This window comes from Pinus tabuliformis, chromosome 6 (assembly GCF_031772625.1).
Source record: "Pinus tabuliformis cultivar Carrire ecotype Pingquan chromosome 6, CPIR1, whole genome shotgun sequence".
Lineage (NCBI taxonomy): Eukaryota > Viridiplantae > Streptophyta > Pinopsida > Pinales > Pinaceae > Pinus > Pinus tabuliformis.
The window spans coordinates 921323585-921329795 of NC_142292.1; positions in this window are offsets into that span (position 1 = coordinate 921323585).

The window sequence follows — 6211 nt, forward strand, 5'->3', positions numbered from 1 at the left end:
AAATATGAACCCTGAACATGTGAACTCAAATATTGAGATTAAAGGTATTTTATTTGAACTCACTGCATGTAACAAAATGCTTTTAACATTATATGAGCTTCAAAAATCCGAAGAACAGGAGAGCACTTTGATAAAATTGCATAAATCAAAATGAACTGTAACTTCTAACTTTGTGACAAAAGATAAGAGAAATGGAAGCAGAGAAAGTGGCGGTCTTGTATAAAATGAAGGATGAAGATAAAATTGCTATAGCAACGGACTAATCAAATGTTAAAGAGGTAGACAACAAATCTAAAGAGCCACAATATAGTGAACTATCTCTCATTTATGAGATAGAGAAATTTTCCAGGGAGGTGAATGGAAGAGAAGCATAATCGCTCAATAAATTGGAAAATCTAAATTGTTAACTGTAAATGACTATTGATGAAAATAATGTGTTAGCGCTAGAATCTACCTTAGGCTGAGGGAAGGCGAGACTCAAGGCCACATCAAACCAAGCTCAGCCTCGTAGCTAGCCCTACAAGGACAGGAGAGGGCTCTCTCCGGGTCTATCTCGGCAAAAGGTCTTCAAAGGAGCTGAGATGACTTGTAATGGATATTGATTTTAGGCTAGTAAATGGATAGGTAGGTTTGATTTAAAATTTTTTTGGGGTTTTGTTGGAGAAAAGGGAAAAAACAAATTTGGATGAGACCAGATCTTTGCAAAGTTCAAGTTGGGGCAAGGTAGGTAGTAGCTTTGATGCTTTTTGATCATGTGTATGGATGGATCAGAATGACAAGGAGCTGAAAAGGGCAAGGGAAAACAGGGATCCTCTCCAGACTGGTGAAAACATATAAAACTAAACAAATTTAAAGGCAGAGCACTGAAATCAATGGATTCTACCTCACTTACTCATTCATTTAGTTTCAGAAGCAAAAGAAGGGAATGGCATACATTAAAACATTAAAGAACTTACAAATAACTGAGAGAACACACCATCAAAACTGAAAACCACAAGAATCCCAATAGGTGCTGCAAAACCTCTGATCTTTCCTTAGCCAAAATGCAGAAGATATGTACAATAGTGTGCCAAAACTTTCCCAAAGGTCCAACCTTTGCTATTGACTGAAAATCTACATAATATAGACCATGCCAACCCATCTCCTAGCCTCTAGGGGTCGAGCTCCTCCTTCTAGGAGAAGTTTGAACTAATTCCAAACATAGAGCTGAAAACTAGGCATCCAAACAACCTGCCTCTAAAAGAAGGGAAACTGATTCATTTCATTAAATTTTTGCTATTTTGTGAATGAATCATCTAGAATAGGTAAATAAGTGCCAAAGTTACATCATATACATCAAACTACATCAAGATAAGTCAAATATTACATCAAAAGGTGAAACTGGTGAAAACTGGCCGAATTTCTGAGCTGGAAGATGAAAATTTGACCAAAAATCTCTATGCGCCGCGCGCCTGAGCTCCATGCATTGCGCGCCTTTCAGCCTACTTTTGGGGCACTTTCGGCATCAAAATCAAGCTCACAATAGCTTGTTGGAAAGCCCTAGATGTCTGCTATCCGGCCCAAGTGGAATTTCCCAATTTGGAGCTCATTTGCCCCTTCAAAATTTCATTCTCCTACAAGTACTTCCTGCTGGTGCAAAAGGTGGCAGAAAGGTGATTTTCATGGTGTTTTTGACCCTTTTGATCATCCAGAACTTGATGAAATGCCTTGACCATACTAGAGCATGCATAACTTACCATGACAAATCCAAAACTATAAAGTTTTCCTCCAGCAAGTGTCCCAATCATAAGCGCGCGCATCGATGCGCTACGCGTTGGGCTGAAAAATCTGTTTTGCAAGCCAAAAATTTCAAAATGACAAAATTTTCTTTGAATTTGCTCAAATTTGGAGCGAAGACCCTCCATCATGTATCATGCCCAGCCAACAAAGCCTCGGCCAAAACCCGAAGTGGATCAGGCCTCTTTCGCCGTTTTAGTGCTCTGCTCAACCTCCTCTTCAAAATCTTTATTTTTGCTTTACCGACGTGCATGCGAGCCCAATAGTGATGTTTCATATGACGGAGCATGTCTTTGTCTCTATTGGCCTTCGCCAACAACTCCTCCAGATGTCGATTGATTTTCTCAAGCCAAAATTGCCGCTCAAAAGGTGTCAGATCGCCAGGTCTTTTCCGGCCAACTTTCGGTCTTCACGGATTTGTCGCAGCTCTACAAGTGTGTGCTGGTCCTCTAGCTGCTTATTGCGCTGCTCCAAATATTTGATCAGACATTCTGCCTTCAGCAACTTCTCATTCAAGTTGTCAATCTCAGCCCTCTGCTCTTGGATGATCTCTTTCAGTTTCGAGCCAGGAGAGCTCCCATCCACATCACTGAGTGTAACATCAATATCATGGCCTTCTAAAGGGCCCTCCTCATGCATCGGCCTCTTGCCTCTGTCCTGAACCTGTACTTGTGCTGAAGAAGAAGGCGAGACCCCTTCCATTCCATGTGGAGATAGTACTCGTCGTGTAGCTGCAAATAAGGCCTTGAGGCTTCGCTGATATGTCACATACACTGGAGCACTAATATGCTCGGTCTCAGGGATGTCAAACTGATGTGAAGGCTCTCCCTCATCATGAACTACCTCGGGAGGCGGCTGTAGCGCTATGAAGAAGTCACGAGAGATGAAATCCTCCCAAGTAATGCCCTGCTATGTGAGCTGCTATACCACAATGATTTTGATCAGCGCGTAATGATATATACTGCTATGCTGCTGTGCTGGAGTCTTCCTTTGTACAAGATATGTCATCCTCTCTATATTGCGATACATGAAGTATGGAATATTCATCATACGTACCCTCGTGAAATGCATCAACAAACGAATATGGTACGTATAGAGGCACGAGAATCTGCCCTCACAACTGAAATATCGAATGATGAGCTTCATCAAGGGTGCAAACTCATCCTTTAGAAATCTGAATGGAAATACCCTGCTTAGCTGCCTTATAAACCCAGGTTTGATGTATGACTCATAGTAGAATTTTTCTAGCTACTGTCGTTTGTTCCATTCCTCTCCTACATTTGGTATTCCGGTGGCTTGAGCAATGGTCTCTGGTGACAGAATGAAATCTACTCCGACAAGATTTACACGGCCATCATGTAAGTGTAGAACAAATAGACGAGCTAGCTCATGATGATGCTGAGTTTGTGAAATCAGCTCACAATAGTGGTAACATGACTGATAGCGAAAACAATCCATTGCAAGTGGGCAAGCATGCAATTGAGCTAAAGAAGTAGGTTCCTCCCTGAGATGCTTACCACTTTTTCCACTTCTGTGAGACCTTCGTGACACATTAATCTCTGCTGTGGAATCACTGTCATACTCCTGTTCATAAATTGAATCCATCTCTGACATTGTGCTGAAATCAGACTGTTTGCAAAATGTATGCTGATATAGGTATAGTGAAGGCAAAAATTTCAGTGTATGCTTTACTCCTCAAATGTGTCACATGTGTATCAAAGTATCATAGGAAAGCCACAATGAGAATAGTTTTGTCAAATGAGTTTGCATGAAAAAACAGTGTGAAAATGACAATGGCCATAACAATGACAGCAGTGATGTAATGGCAAAGAGAGAGCGTGAGGCTAAGGTTAATAATGAGCATGGACACCACTGAAAATAGATGACATAGGCATATATTAACCCACACAGTCCCTATTATTTGTTTCAAACCCTAAGAAGTGAATTTGGGTTTTACATTTCACACTTGTTTCTCCACATTCAAAACACCATAATCATGTCTAAAATTCACTGAGCAAACATAAAGAACCTACTTGCAAGCAGTTGGAGGCAATTTGGCATGAATCTGGACGAAGGAGCAAAATTTTTTGGCTCTGAGTTTGTATGCGTCGCGCGCTTACCCAATGCGTAGCGCACATGCAATTTTGCACAGGCCGGTGAAGCCCAGTGCGTAGCGCGCTTCTTGTGCGTAGCGCGCCTGCTCTGTGCGTAGCGCGCACTTCCCCTTCAACTCCACAACCTTGAAACGGTTCCACTTTATCTTCAACACTCTAATTTGGTTTTTCTTTGGGAAATTTGTGAAAATGATTTGTTTTCCATGCTTTATATGGGTTGTAAAATATCTCATAAACCATAACCCATTTTTATAATGTTTGGCTTTTGGCACTTTATCATTTAATGCAATTCTGTCTTTGGCTTTTCACTCTTTTTCTGAATCTTGGATTGATGAAATGTCTTGATTTTTTGTAGAGATTTTGGCATTTGGCTTTGGCAAACATCAGAGGCTTGCTATGAAACTTCTTATGGTGAAACAAATACATCAATATTACAAAAAACTAAATTTGACAGTTTCTAATTCAAAACAGAGTTTTGAACTAAAAATGTCTTCAAATGTTTTTGAGAATAAAAATATGAAATGGGAACCTCTCGAAACCAACCTCATGGCCTGCAAGCTTTTATCACATGTATCAAAAGATTTGAAACCCTAGACTCTAGGACTAACGACTCTTTTTAACGAAAATAATCATTTATGACCATGATGACGTGACTTGAACTTCAATGATTTTTGAGGAATTTTAATTAGCTCTGCAAGTACAAGCATGAGGAAAGACAAGACGACCAGACCCTCTCGTCAGTCAATGGCATGCCCCTAGCGAAATGCAACAAAGTGGAATGAGCGAGACACCTAAGCATGATATGCAAAAAGTGAACAGATCTCTGACGGAGGGCTGTAAGGACCGACTCTAACATAATGCACTTTTGATGAGGATGGATGAGCAGGCTGGTGTAAAAATGGAGATGAACTAGAGCAAATAAAACATAAATTTGGCATAAAGGTGAAATTTGAAGGAGAAAAAGGTGAACTTGTTGAAGAGGGTATAACTATACAAATTGTCAAAGAGGAAAATGATAGTTTATAGAATGATGTAGAGAATCTAACTCATCATATTAGAAAACTTGAAAGTGAATATGCAGAGATGAAGTTCGAGTATGGTTCAATGCAGTAGGAACTCCATGAGCTGGAAGCTGCTAGAGAGAAATTGCAAAAGGAATGCTCTAATCCGATGCAAGACTCAATAGGTGAAAATAATGTGATGGAGGAATTACAACAGGAGAATGTGGTTTTTAAAACAAAAATGTGAATCACTTTTGAAAGAAGTTGAGGATTCCAAAGTTGATAGGACTAGATCCTTGCAAAGAGAAGAATGGTGAATGACTTAAGACTATAAACAAATCTGGACTTCCCATAAAACTTACAACCGTAAGTATTGAAAAATGGTGTTGAACACATTAAAGATAAGGAGGAATTACAAAGAGCTCAAAGTAAGTACTTGCAGTATAATGGTCTCATGGTTGGATGAACAAAGGAGTTATGAACCATGACTATCTATGCATAGGCATACAGGCACACTTGAGGCATAAAATTATGGAGATATTGAAGACACAACAACATTATTAAATAGATCAACGTTCACATATATTGTGTAGTGGTTATATTATGGCATGAAAATGTGCTATTTTGGTTGGCATATTGCAACACATGATGCTTGGTTTGCATTGAATTATATATATTTATTGTCGAGATTTTATATGAACGTTATATTTTCTTTCTTTATGGGATATTTAATATACATAGTTATACATATATTGCAGCTGTCAAGCTTTGGTAGAACCTGATAGCAACATCATTGCTACACATAGCTATGGTTTTGGCATCACATTATGTTGTCAAACGCATTCTCTACAATTGTCCAGAGTTGATGAATATTATATTGGTGAATGGATTAGTAGAATTATTATAATGACATCATTATCATTATCATGAAACGTTCTTTTCTCATATGAAAATACCTCATGCGTTACATTGTAGTGTTATTTATTATATTGATAGTGTTCAATTACAACCTTACGGATCACCCATCTAGATTACGTTGATAATGCATTACAATACACTCATTTCTAATATATTGCGAATATGTTGATATTAGTGCTGAGAGACACCATAAATTTGGATAGGTCTGATGTGTTACATTGCAGCGTTATTTATTTGACAGTGTTCAGTTACAAGCTTACAGATCGCCAATCCAGACTACGTTGATAACCCATTACAATACACTCATTGCTAATATATTGCAAATAAGTTGATATTATTGTTTGGAGACACCATAAATTTGGATAAGTTTATTAGAAAAAAGCCTACATATCGATGGAATGA